Source organism: Pristiophorus japonicus, chromosome 2 (genome assembly GCF_044704955.1).
Source record: "Pristiophorus japonicus isolate sPriJap1 chromosome 2, sPriJap1.hap1, whole genome shotgun sequence".
In the NCBI taxonomy this organism is placed as follows: Eukaryota; Metazoa; Chordata; class Chondrichthyes; family Pristiophoridae; genus Pristiophorus; species Pristiophorus japonicus.
The window spans coordinates 50,352,082-50,367,322 of NC_091978.1; positions in this window are offsets into that span (position 1 = coordinate 50,352,082).

The following is a 15,241-nucleotide window of genomic DNA, read 5'->3' on the forward strand; positions in this document are numbered from 1 at the left end:
TTTCTGTCATAAGCTTCCCTTTTTTTCCTTATCTTATGCTCTATGTCCCTTGACATCCGTGAGGCTCTAGATTTGTAAAGCCCACCTTTTTTTTTAAAGGGAACATACTGGCTCTGTACCCTCAGGATCTCCTTGAATTAAAGCACATGGTATTGGGAGTAATGTACTGACGTGGATAGAGAACTAGTTGGCAGACAGGAAGCAAAGAGTAGGGATAAATGGGTCCTTTTCAGAATGGCAAGCAGTGACTAGTGGGGTACCGCAAGGTTCAGTGCTGGGACCCCAGCTATTTACAATAGACATTAATGATTTAGACGAAGGAATTGAATGTAATATCTCCAAGTTTGCAGATGACATTAAGCTGGGTGGCAGTGTGAGCTGTGAGGAGGATGCTAAGAGGCTGCAGGGTGACTTGGACAGGCTAGGTGAGTGGACAAATAGATGGCAGATGCGGTATAATGTAGATAAATGTGAGGTTATCCACTTTGGTGGTAAAAACAGGAAGGCAGATTATTATCTGAATGGTGACAGATTAGTAAAAGGGGAGGTGCAACGAGACCTAGGTGTCATGGTACATCAGTCATTGAAAGTTGGCATGCAGGTACAGCAGGCAGTGAAGAAGGTAAATGGCATGTTGGCATTCATAGCGAGAGGATTTGAGTATAGGAGCAGGGAGGTCATACTAAAGTTGTACAGGGCCTTGGTGAGGCCACACCTTGAACATTGTGTACAGTTTTGGTCTCCTAATCTGCTATTGAGGGAGTGTCACCAGGCTGATTCCCGGGATGACAGGACTGACATATGAAGAAAGACTGGATCGACTAGGCTTATATTCAATGGAATTTAGAAGAATGAGAGGGGTTCTCATAGAAACATTAAAAAATTCTGACGGGATTGGACAGGTTAGATGCAGGAAGAATGTTCCCAATGTTGGGGAAGTCCAGAACCAGGAGTACCAGTCTAAGGATAAGGGGTAAGCCATTTAGGACCGAGATGAGGAGAAACTTCTTCACTCAGAGAGTTGTGAGCATGTGGCATTCTCTACCACAGAAAGTTGTTGAGGCCAGTTCGTTAGATATATTCAAAAGGGAGTTAGATGTGGCCCTTACGGCTAAAGGGATCAAGGGGTATGGAGAGAAAGCAGGAATGGGGTACTGAAGTTGCATGATCAGCCATGATCATATTGAATAGTGGTGCAGGCTTGAAGGGCCGAATGGCCTACTCCTGCACCTATTTTCTATGTTTCCATGTCTATGTTTGAATGCCTCCCACTGCTCTGACACTCCATTTACCATCAAGTAACCATTTCCAATCCACTTTGGCCAAATCCCATCTCAGCTCAACAAAATTGGGTTTGCCCCAATTGAGAACTTTTATTCCTGGTCCCCCTTTGCCCTTTTCCATAACTACTAAGATGGAACAGGTGAAGGTGCGGCAGGTGGGGAGGGAGCGTTATAGATAATTATACGAAAGAGAAAGCTGTGAGGTGACCTGAGGTCTTTAAAATGATGGAGTTGACTGTTGCCAACGAATGGGAAACTGATGCCAGTGACCGAAGGCTGTGCAGAAGCGTTCTGCACGTTAATCTGGAGATATTGATGATGTTTCTGCTTCTTCTCACTGAGCCTATGAGACCCAAAGGCCCACTCAGTGTTCCCGGCATTTTTCCCCAGGTCCCGTGAGTCCTGAAACGAGCAACCAAAATAACACAGACTGCACACGTGCAACTGCTTCCGGTTCGTTGGCAGCAGCCGCGTCCTTAAAATTATGAAAGGGTTTCGATATGGTAGACGTAGAGATGATGTTTCCACTGGTGGGGGAGACCAGAACTAGGGGGATCACTAACAAATCCAATAGGGAATTCAGGAGAAACTTCTTTACCCAGAGAGTGGTGAGAATGTGGAACTCGCTACCACAAAAACATCCAAGTACTTTTTAAATGTGATGAGGGTTTCTGCCTCTATCGCCCTTTCAGTGTGTGCCCCCCCCCTCCCCCCCCTCCACCCCGAGTGTAATGTAGCCAAGTTTGCTGATGATACAAAGATGGGTGGGAAAGCAAATTGTGAGGAGCACACAAAAAATCTGCAAAGGGATATAGACAGGCTAAGTGAGTGGGCAAAAATTTGGCAGATGGAGTATAATGTGGGAAAATTTGAGGTTATCCACTTTGGCAGAAATAATAGAAAAGCAAATTATAATTTAAATGGAGAAAATTACAAAATGCTGCAGTACAGAGAGACCCGGGGGTCCTTGTGCATGAAACACAAAAAGTTAGTATGTAGGTACAGCAAGTAATCAGGAAGGCAAATGGAATGTTGGCCTTTATTGCAAGGGGGATAGAGTATAAAAGCAGAGAAGTCCTGCTACAACTGTACAGGGTATTGGTGAGACCACACCTAGAGTACTGCGTACAGTTTTGGTCTCCGTATTTAAGGAAGGATATACTTGCATTGAAGGCAGTTCAGAGAAGGTTCACTAGGTTGATTCTGGAGATGAGGTGGTTGACTTGTGAGGATAGGTTGAGGAGGTTGGGCCTATACTCATTGGAGTTCAGAAGAATGAGAGGTGACCATATCGAAACATATAAGATAATGAGGGGGCTCGACAAGGTGTATGCAGAGAGGATATTTCCACTCATTGGGGAAACTAAAACTAGGGGACATAGTCTTAGAATAAGGAGCCGCCCATTTAAAAGTGAGATGAGAAGAAATTTACTTTCTCAAAGGGTTGTAAATCTATGGAATTCCCTGACCCAGAGAGCTGTGGAGGCTGGGTCATTGAGTATATTTAAAGCGGAGATAAACAGATTTTTGAGCGATTAAGAGAGTAAAAGGTTAGGGGGAACAGGCAGGGAAGTGGAGCTGAGTCCATGATTAGATCAGCCCTGATCTTATTAAATGGCGGAGCAGACTCGAGGGACCAAATGGTCTACTTCTGCTCTTATTTCTTATGTTCTTATATTCTGATTGAGTTGAATAGCTTAGATGCATTTAAGGGGAAGCTAGAAAAGTACATAAGAGAGAATGGGAATGAAGGATATGCTGTTATGGTGAGATGAAGTAGGGGTGGGAGCATAGACACCGGCATGGGCTGAATGGTCTGTTTCTGTGCTGTAAATTCAATGTAATGTAATAATTGATAAACCAGTCAAACCTAGAGAGGATAATACTCATATATAACCTTGACTAAATTCCCCGGGGCTTCCTATAGTCTGACTGTTCTGTTTTCACAGGCGTGATATTTCTAAGCCTAGCAGTGGGTACAGGCTTAGAATCATAGAATCTTACAGCACAGAAGGAGGCCATTTAGCCCGTCGTGCCTGTGCCGGTTCTTTTGAAGAACAATGCAAATAGTCCCTTTCCCCATAGCCCTACAATTTATTTTCCCCTTCAGAGAATCATAAAATAGTACAGCACAGAAGGAGGCCATTTGGCCCATCGAGCCTGTGCTATTTATCCACTTCCCTTTTGAAAGTTATATGCAGACTATGGATATACTCTCTGTGTAGTCACTGTATAGTTGCATAAGATGGAGACTTGTTTACCTGATGTACTATCAATTACTGTGTATATACTATGGTGGCACCACTAGAGGGTTTCCTGCCCTGGTGGCAGGGGCTGTATAAAAGGGAAACCACCATGCGGCTACCTCACTCTGAAGTTACGAATAAAGGACCAAGGTCACTACAGTTTGAGTACAAAACATTGCCTCGTGGAGTCATTCATAGTTACATTACAGACATAATAGATCCCTTTCAAGAAAGTGCATTCCAGATCACAACAACGCGCTGTATTGAAAAAGAATTCTCCTCATCTCCCTTCTTTTGCCAATTACCTTCAAGCTGTATCCTCTGGTTACAAACTCTCCTGCCACCAGCAATGGTTTCTCGTTGGGTACTCTATCAGGACCCGTTCTATTAAGAATGAGGAGGTCCATTTCAAATCTGGAGGTGCCATTCTTTGAGGAATAAGAGGCTGTGCAAAGAACACAGTACGACACCTTGGCAAGGTTGGCATTCCTCGTGAGGGTACGCTGGTGTGCGATGGGGGTCTTGAGGAACTTTGAACTTTTCATTCCTCCACATGCAGACGGAGTGAACTTGATCTCAAAATGGAAACTGATGTAAACAATGCTTCGAAATGAGAGGTGCAGGGAACAATGCCAATTTCGCACGTCCACGTCTATGAAGGACCCGTTAACGGACATGTGGTGAAGCGATCTCGTGAAACTCTTTTGTCATGATTTGCGATTTGAGATTATTCGTACTCTGTTTAAAAATAAATTCTGTGTATTTTGCCTGTCAGATTGATGTAATGGAGTGTATGTAGATTTTTTAATCGTGCAACGCTAAGAGAAATTTTACTGAGCGGAAGTCGGGATGTTATCAGAACTAGGATTTCAATAAAAGAACTGGAAGAAGCTTCAGGGCAGGTTAGGAATAGAGTTAAAAGAAAGAAATGCTTGCATTTATATAGCGCCTTTCACGACCACTGGATGTCACAAAGCACTTTACAGCTAATGAAGTACTTTTGGAGTGTAGCCACTGTTGTAATGCAGAAATCGTGGCAGGCAATTTGCACACAAGGAAACTCCCACAAACAGCAATGTGATAATGACCAGATAATCTGTTTTTGTTATGTTGATTGAGGGATAAATATTGGCCAGGACACACGGGATAACTCCCCGAAATAGTGCCATAGGATCTTTTACGTCCACCTGAGAGAGAAGACAGGTCCTCAGTTTAATGTCTCATCCGAAAAACGGCACCTCCGACAGTGAAACGCTTCCTCAGCACTGCACTGGAGCATCAGCCCAGATTTTATTTGTGCTCAAGTCCCTGGAGTGGGGACTTGAACCCACAACCTTCTGACTCAGAGGCGAGGGTGCTCTCCACTGAGCCACAGAGCTGACACTTAATACCACAACTTGCATTTATACAGCGCCTTTAACGTGGTAAAACATCCTAAGGCGCTTATCAGGAGCGATTATCAAACAAAATGTGAAACTGAGCCACATAAGGAGATATTAGGGCAGGGTTTAGTCAAAGAGGTAGGTTTTAATGAGTGTCTTAAAGGAGGAGAGAGAGGGAGAGGTTCTATGTAGGGTGTTTCAGAGCTTGGGGCTAGGCGGCTGAAGGCATGGCCGTCAATCGTGGAGCTTAGAAGCCAGAATTGAAGGAGCGCAGAGATCTCGGATGGTTGAGGGGCTGGAGGAGGTTACAGAGATAGGACGAGGCCATGGAGGGATTTGAAAACAAGGATGATAATTTTAAAGTACAGTAATCAATTCGTAACAACAAAGACTATAAGGGAGAACTGATCTCAAAGGGAATCACTTGCAGGAATGGAGGATATGTGCTGAACCAGATTCATAAAGATGTAATGATGGAGCAAACAGTAGGATCCCAAATGTTGTATTAGACAATCAAATTAAAATAAAGGTGTGAATCGGGATTGGTGTAAGGAACTCTTAAGTAGTACTCCAGGAAGCCTTGAAAATGGAGTGACATTTTGAGACTGATTCCTGTGAAAGAGCCAATACCATTGATGCAAAACCACTGGAAATATTTATAGTGGAGGCCATAGGCCAGCTGGAGGTAGATGTATAGCTGTATAGGTGTCAGCTGTGGCTCAGTGGGCACCACTCTCTTCTCTGAGTCCAAAGGTTAGGAGTTCAAGCCACACTCAAGCCCATAATCAAGGCTGATACTTCAATGCAGTACTGAGGGAGCGTTGCACTGTCAAAGTTAAACCGAGGCCCCGTCTATCATATCAGTTGGACGTAAAAGATTCCACGGCCACTATTTCGAAGAAGAGCAGGGAAGTTCTCCCCGGTGTCTTAGCTCATATTTATCCCTCAATCACCATCATTAAAACAGCAAGGTTATTCTCTCATAGTGGGACCTTGCTATGCTCAAATTGGCTGTTGCATTTCCTAAATTACAACAATGCCTACATTTTTTTAAAGTACTTTGTTGGCAGTGACGTGCTTTGGGACATTCTGAGGTGGTTAAAGGCGCTAGATAAAATTCTCTACATAGTAAATTTGTGAACCATTGTTCCCTTTAAGCTACGCTGCTCTCTGCAGCTCCCGCGCAGCCGGCTCACTGGTTTCTAAATAGGAAAAATTGCACATGCGCGGGAACATTGATCCAAAGCTACTACTATGTTGTTTGTACTGTACCTATGAATGACTCTACGAGGCAATGTGTTCTACTCAAACTGTAGTGACCTTGGTCCTTTATTCCTAACTCCAGAGTGAGGCAGCCGCATGGTGTCTCCCCTTTTATACAGCCCCTGCCACCAGGGCAGGACAGGAAACCTCGGTCTCCACCAGTTGCACCCTCTAGCGGTGCCAGCATAGTATATACACATAGAAACATAGAAAATAGGTGCAGGAATAAGCCATTCAGCCCTTCGAGCCTGCACCGCTATTCAATAAGACCATGGCTGATCATTCATCTCAGTACCCCTTTCCTGCTTTCTCTCCATATCCCTTGATCCCTTTAGCCATAAGGGCCATATCTAACTCCTTCTTGAATATATCCAATGAGCTGGCATCAACAAACTCTCTGTGGTAGAGAATTCCACAGGTTAACAACTCTCTGAGTGAAGAGGTTTCTCCTCATCTCGGTTCTAAATGGCTTATCCTTAGATTGTGAGCCCTGGTTCTGGACTTCCCCAACATCAGGAACATTCTTCCTGCATCTAACCTGTCCAGTCCCGTCAGAATTTTATATGTTTCTATAAGATCCCCTCTCATTCTTCTAAACTCCAATGAATACAGGCCCAGTTGATCCAGTCCCTCCTCATATGTCAGTCCTGCCATACCTGGAATCAGTCTGGTGAACCTTCGTTGCACTCCCTCAATAGCAAGAACATCCTTCCTCAGATTAGGAGACCAAAACTGAACACAATATTCCAGGTGAGGCCTCACCAAGGCCCTGTACAACTGCAGTAAGACCTCTCTGCTCCTATACTCAAATCCTCTAGCTATGAAGGCCAACATGCCATTTGCCTTCTTCACTGCCTGCTGTACCTGCATGCCAACCTTCAATGACTGATGTACCATGACACCCAGGTCTCGTTGCACCTCCCCTTTTCCTAATCTGCCACCATTCAGATAATATTCTGCCTTCATGTTTTTGCCCCCAAAGTGGATAACCTCACATTTATCCACATTTTACTGCATCTGCCATGCATTTGCCCACTCACCTAACCTGTCCAAGTCACCCTGCAGCCTTTTAGCATCCTCCTCATAGTACACACCACCACCCAGCTTAGTGTCATCTGCAAACTTGGAGATATTACACACAATACCTTCATCTAAATGTATATTGTAAATAGCTGGGGTCAAAGCACTGAGCCCTGCGGCACCCCACTAGTCACTGCCTGCCATTCTGAAAAGGACCCGTTTATCCTGACTCTCTGCTTCCTGTCTGCCAACCAGTTCTCTATCCACGTCACTATGTTATGCCCAATACCATGTGCTTTAATTTTGCACACCAATCTCTTGTGTGGGACCTTGTCAAAAGCCTTTTGAAAGTCGAACAGTGTAAACTTTATTGATAGTACATCAGGTAAACAAGTCTCCAGCTTATGCAACTATACAGTGACTACACAGAGAGTATAACTGTAACGTGCATATATAACATCACTCACCCTAAGTCCTTTGTGCCAATTACCTTTGCAATATGTGCTCTGGCTTAGCTCTCCCCAGACTTAAGTGCCAATAGCCCTTGCACCTTGGCTGTGCTTTGGCTTGGCTCTCTCCCTATTAACCCCCAAGTCCTTTTGCCACAACATTGGGTAGTGGTTACCAGTTTGGATGGTTCGATGATGCAGTGGAGGTTCCAGAGAGTGCTGGGTGTGATCCATGTGTATGTCCATGGCTACATACATCCATTCCCCCCCACCCCCCGCCCCCACAGCGAGATCATGCAGCTGGTCCGTTACATTAACATACAGGGTCATATACAGTGCAAGTACAGAAAAAGGAAGAAAAAACATTTTTTTTTACAGTTCGTATCGTGACACCTTGGTTAAGCGACTTACATTCGTTACGTTTTACGGTAATGCGCCAGGATTGGGTAGATTGCATAATTAGTTCAGTCATGGTCAGTACTGAGATAGCAGTACAGGTATACATAAGAACATAAGAATTAGGAACAGGAGTAGGCCATCTAGCCTCTCGAGCCTGCTCCGCCATTCAACAAGATCATGCCTGATCTGGCCGTGGACTCAGCTCCACTTAGCCGCCCGCTCCCCGTAACCCTTAATTCCCTTATTGGTTCAACTTCTATCTATCTGTATTTGAATACATCAATGAGCTAGCCTCAACTGCTTCCTTGGGCAGAGAATTCCACAGATTCACAACCCTCTGGGAGAAGAAATTCCTTCTCAACTTGGTTTTAAATTGGCTCCCCCGTATTTTGAGGCTGTGCCCCCTAGTTCTAGTCTCCCCAACCAGTGGAAACAACCTCTCTTCCTCTATCTTGTCTATCCTTTTCATTATTTTAAATGTTTCTATAAGATGACCCCTCATCCTTCTGAACTCCAACGAGTAAAGACCCAGTCTACTCAATCTATCATCATACGGTAACCCCCTCATCTCTGGAATCAGCCTCATGAATCGTCTCTGTACCCCCTCCAAAGCTAGTATATCCTTCCTTAAGTAAGTGACCAAAACTGCACGCAGTACTCCAGGTGCGGCCTCACCAATACCCTGTACAGTTGCAGCAAGACCTCCCTGCTTTTGTACTCCATCCCTCTCGCAGTGAAGGCCAACATTCCATTCGCCTTCCTGATTATCTGCTGCACCTGCAAACTAACTTTTTGGGATTCATGAACAAGGAGGTACGCTCGCGGCCTTCCGCGAGAGGTGGGCACCGGAGGGACTGGAGTGCATCATCACGCCCGGCAACCAAATTTTAATTTGATTTTACGTTTTTAAGTTTAATTTGTTTTAATTGCCGGTGCTTTTAGTGTCCCCCTTCCCTTTTATAGGGGGCACTGGGGAAAATTGTGATTTTAGTGCCCAAAAAAAAAACCAAAAAAAGAAAAACACAAAAAAAAACACAAAAAAGGGGGGAAAAAAAAAAAAAAGGGCCTTGTAAATGTCTGGAGTGTCACCCAGGTCGGGTGGCACCGTTTAATGTTTTATGTTTTCACAGATAAACTCAAAAGAGTTTCATGAACAAGGACCCCCAGCATGTTGTAATTTCTCCCCATTCAAATAATATTCCCTTTTACTATTTTTTTTTCCAAGGTGGATGACCTCACATTTTCCGACATTGTATTCCATCTGCCAAACCTTAGCCCATTCGCTTAACCTATCTAAATCTCTTTGCAGCCTCTCTGTGTCCTCTACACAACCCGCTTTCCCACTAATCTTTGTGTCATCTGCAAATTTTGTTACACTACACTCTGTCCCCTTTTCCAGGTCATCTATGTATATTGTAAACAGTTGTGGTCCCACCACCGATTCCTGTGGCACACCACTAACCACCGATTTCCAACCTGAAAAGGACCCATTTATCCCGACTCTCTGCTTTCTGTTAGCCAGCCAATTCTCTATCCATGCCAATACATTTCCTCTGACTCCGCGTACCTTTATCTTCTGCAGTAACCTTTTGTGTGGCACCTTATCGAATGCCTTTTGGAAATCTAAATACACCACATCCATCGGTACACCTCTATCCACCATGCTCGTTATATCCTCAAACAATTCCAGTAAATTAGTTAAACATGATTTCCTCTTCATGAATCCATGTTGCGTCTGCTTGATTGCACTATTCCTATCTAGATGTCCCGCTATTTCTTCCTTAATGATAGCTTCAAGCATTTTCCCTACTACAGATGTTAAACTAACCGGCCTACAGATACCTGCCTTTTGTCTGCCCCCTTTTTTAAACAGAGGCGTTACATTAGCTGCTTTCCAATCCACTGGTACCTCCCCAGAGTCCAGAGAATTTTGGTAGATTATAACGAATGCATCTGCTATAGCTCCTGCCGTCTCTTTTAATACCCTGCGATGCATTTCATCAGGACCAGGGAACTTGTCTACCTTGAGTCCCATTAGCCTGTCCAGCACTACCCCTCCTCATGATAGTGATTGTCTCAAGGTCCTCCCTTCCCACATTCCCATGACCAGCAATTTTTCGCATGGTTTTTGTGTCTTCCACTGTGAAGACCGAAGCAAAATAATTGTTTAAGGTCTCAGCCATTTCCACATTTCCAATTATTAAATCTCCCTTCTCATCTTCTAAAGGACCAACATTTACTTTAGTTACTCTTTTCCGTTTTATATATCGGTAAAAGCTTTTACTATCTGTTTTTATGTTTTGCGCAAGTTTACGTTCGTCATCTATCTTTCCTTTCTTTATTGCTTTCTTAGTCATTCTTTGCTGTCGTTTAAAATTTTCCCAATCTTCTAGTCTCCCACTAACCTTGGCCACCTTATACCCACTGGTTTTTAATTTGATACTCTCCTTTATTTCCTTAGTTATCCACGGCTGGTTATCCCTTCTCTTCTTTTTCACTGGAATATATTTTTGTTGAGCACTATGAAAGAGCTCCCTAAAAGTCCTCCACTGTTCCTCAATTCTGCCACCGTTTAGTCTGTGTTTCCAGTCTACTTTAGCCAACTCTGCCCTCATCCCACTGTAGTCCCCTTTGTTTAAGCATAGTATGCTCGTTTGAGACACTACTTCCTCACCCTCAATCTGTATTACAAATTCAACCATACTGTGATCACTCATTCCGAGAGGATCCTTTACTAGGAGATCGTTTATTATTCCTGTCTCATTACACAGGACCAGATCTAAGATAGCTTGCTCCCTTGTAGGTTCTGTAACATACTGTTCTAAGAAACAATCCCGTATGCATTCTATGAATTCCTCCTCCAGGCTACCCCGTGCGATTTGATTTGACCAATCGATATGTAGGTTAAAATCCCCCATGATTACTGCCATTTCTTTTTCACATGCCTCTATTATTCCCTTGATTATTGTCCGCCCCACCGTGAAGTTATTATTTGGGGGCCTATAAACTACGCCCACCAGTGACTTTTTCCCCTTACTATCTCTAATCTCCACCCACAATGATTCAACATTTTGTTCATTCGAGCCAATATCATCTCTCACAACTGCCCTGATATCATCCTTTATTAACAGAGCTACCCCACCTCCTTTCCCTTCTTGTCTATCCTTCCGAATTGTCAGATACCCCTGTATGTTTAATTCCCAGTCTTGGCCACCCTGCAACCACGTTTCTGTAATGGCCACCAAATCATACCCATTTGTAATGATTTATGCCGTCAACTCATTTACTTTATTTCGAATGCTGCGTGCGTTTAGGTAAAGTGTTTTAATACTAGCTTTTAAACCATGATTTTTAGTTTTGACCCCTCCTGCAGCCCCTTTATATACATATATATTGTCCCTTCCTATCACCTTGTGGTTTACACTTACCCCAGTGCTACTCTGCTCTGTTGCCTCCTACCTTTTGCATTCTTTCTTGGGGTCCTGTTCATCTGCGCTCTCACCCACTCTAATTAGCTCAGAGCCCTCTCCTGGGTTCCGATTACTCCTCGCATTGAGACACCGAGCTTTCATGCTTGCCTTTTTATTACACTTTGACCTTTTAGAATTTTGCTGTACATTGGCCCTTTTTGTTTTTTGCCTTGGGTTTCTCTGCCCTCCACTTTTACTCATCTCCTTTCTGTCTTTTGCTTCTGTCTCCATTTTGTCTCCCTCTGTCTCCCTGCATTGGTTCCCATCCCCATGCCATATTAGTTTAACTCCTCCCCAACAGCACTAGCAAACACTCCCCCTAGGACATTGGTTCCGGTCCTGCCCAGGTGCAGACTGTCCGGTTTGTACTGATCCCACCTCCCCCCCCAGAACCGGTTCCAATGTCCCAGAAATTTGAATCCCTCCCTGCTGCACCACTGCTCAAGCCATGTATTCATCTGCGCTATCCTGCGATTCCTACTCTGACTAGCACGTGGCACTGGTAGCAATCTCGAGATTACTACTTTTGAAGTCCTACTTTTTAATTTAGCTCCTAGCTCCTTAAATTTGTCTCGTAGGATCTCATCCTTTTTTTTTACCTATGTCGTTGGTACCAATGTGCACCACGACAACTGGCTGTTCACCCTTCCTTTTCAGAATGTCCTACACCCGCTCCGAGACATCCTTGACCCTTGCACCAGGGAGGCAACATATCATCCTGGAGTCTCGGTTGCGGCTGCAGAAACGCCTATCTATTCCCCTTACAATTGAATCCCCTATCACTATCGCTCTCCCACTCTTTTTCCTGCCCTCCTGTGCAACAGAGCCAGCCACGGTGCCATGAACTTGGCTGCTGCTGCCCTCCCCTGATGAGTCATCCCCCTCAACAGTACTCAAAGCAGTGTATCTGTTTTGCAGGGGGATGACCACAGGGGACCCCTGCACTACCTTCCTTGCACTGCTCTTCCTGCTGGTCTTCCATTCCCTAACTGGCTGTGGACCCTTCACCTGCAGTAAGACCAACTCGCTACACGTGCTACTCACGTCATTCTCAGCATCGCGGATGCTCCAGAGTAAATCCACCCTCAGCTCCAATTCCGCAACGCGGACCGTCAGGAGCTGGAGGCGGATACACTTCCCGCACACGTTGTCGTCAGGGACACCGGAAGTGTGCCTGAGTTCCCACATGGTACAGGAGGAGCATATCACGTGACTGAGCTCTCCTGCCATGATTAACCCTTAGATACACTTAATTTGGCAACAACAATGTTAACCAGTTACTTACTGATATACTTGCCTTATTGCAATGAAGGTTCACTAGATTGATTCCTGGGATGCGAGGGTTGTCCTGTGAAGAGAGATTGAGTAGAATGGGCCTATACTCTCTGGAGTTTAGAAGAATCAGAGATGATCTCATTGAAATGTATAAAATACTTAGAGGGCTTGACAGGGTAGATGCTAAGAGGCTGTTTCTCCTGGTTGGATAGACTAGAACAAGGTGTCACAGTCTCAGGATAAGGGGTCAGCCATTTAGGACTGAGATGAGGAAAAATTTCTTCACTCAAAGTGTTGTGCTTATTTGGAATTCTCTACCCCAGACAGCTGTAGATGCTCAGTGTATTCAAGACTGAGATTTTGTTAACTTTCCCACACACGGGGCAGTGGAACATCCTCTTTCCCCAGCGTGAACTTACAAACAATAGAACAAAATCTAGAAATCAAAAATATAATGAATAGTCAGAATGGAGTGAATTTTTTGAAGAGTTAATAGAGAGTAGACAAAATTAATGCAGTAGATGTAATTTATCGAGATTTTCAAAAGGCCTTCGATAAGATAACCCATAATAGACTGTTGAACAAAGTCAGAGGATGTGGAGTCAGGGGACAAATCGCAGAATCGATAACTAACTGGCTTTAAGAAAGAAACCAGAGAGTCGGGGTAAATGGTAGCTCGTCACAGTGGCAGGAGGAAGGAAGTGGTGTTCCACAAGAATCAGTGCTGGGACCACTTTTGCTCGCAATTTATATTAACGATTTAGACTTTGGAATTAAAAACACAATTAAACTTGCAGAATGGGCATATTATAAAAAAGGAGGCAGACAAAAAGCAGGAAACTATCGACTAGTTAGCCTAACATCTGTGGTTGGGAAAATGTTGGAGTGCATTATTAAAGAAGCAGTAACAGGACATTTGGAAAAACATAATTCAGTCAGGCAGAGTCAGCATGGATTTATGAAGGGGAAGTCATGTTTGACAAATTTGCTGGAATTCTTTGTGGATGTAACAAACAGGGTGAATAAAAGCAAACCAGTGGATGTGGTGTATTTGGACTTCAAGAAGGCATTTGACAAGATGCCACATAAAAGGTTACTGCACCAGATAAAAGTTCACGGGGTTGGGAGTAATATATTAGCATGGATAGAGGATTGGCTAACGAACAGAAAACAGAGAGTCGGGATAAATGATTCATTCTCTGGTTAGCAATCAGTAACTAGTGGGGTGCCGCAGGGATCAGTGCTGGGACCCAACTCTTTACAACCTACATTAACGACTTGGAAGAAGGGACCGAGTGTAACGTAGCCAAGTTTGCTGATGATACAAAGGTGAGAGGAAAAGCAATGTGTGAGGAGGACACAAAAAATCTGGAAAAGGACATAGACAGGCTCAGTGAGTGGGCAAAAATTTGGCAGATGGAGTATAATGTTGGAAAGTGTGAGATCATGCACTTTGGCAGAAAAAAAGCAAACAGCAAGTTATTATTTAAATGGAGAAAGATTGCAAAGTGCTGCAGTACAACAGGACCTGGGGGTACTTGTGCATGAAACACAAAAGGATAGTATGCAGGTACAGCAAGTGATCAAGAAGGCCAATGGAATCTTGGCCTTTATTGCAAAGGGGTTGGAGTATAAAAGCAGGGAAGTCTTGCTACAGTTATGCAGGGTATTGGTGAGGCCGCACCTGGAATATTGCATACAGTTTTGGTTTCCATATTTACGAAAGGATATACTTGCTTTGGAGGCAGTTCAGAGAAGGTTCACTAGGTTGATTCCAGAGATGAGGGTGTTAACTTATGAGGAAAGGTTGAGGAGGTTGGGCCTCTACTCAATGGAATTCAGAAGAATGAGAGGTGATCTTATCGAAACGTGTAAGATTATGAGGGGGCTTGACAAGGTGGATGCAGCGAGGATGTTTCCACTGATAGGGGAGACCAGAACTAGGGGGCATAATCTTAGAATAAGGGGCCGCCCATTTAAAACTGAGATGAGGAGGAATTTCTTCTCTCAGAGGGTTGTAAATCTGTGGAATTTGTTGCCTCAGAGAGCTGTGGAAGCTGGGACATTGAATAAATTTAAGACAGAGATAGACAGTTTCTTAACCGATAAGGGGTTATGGGGAGCAGGCAGGGAAGTGGACCTGAATCCATGATCGGATCAGCCATGATCATATTAAATGGCGGAGCAGGCTCGAGGGGCCATATGGCCTACTCCTGCTCCTATTTCTTATGTTCTTATAATTGTCAAATGAAATTCAACACAGATAAATATGAGGTATTACATTTTTGTTCGAAAAATAGGAAGGTCACTTATTACTTGGAAAATACAAACCTAAATGAGATAGCAGAGCAAAGGTACAAATCACTAAAAGTAGTCAAACCAGTTAACAAGGCCATAAAAAAGCAAATCAAGCACTAGGATTTATTTCAAGAGGGATAGAATTGAAAAGTAGAG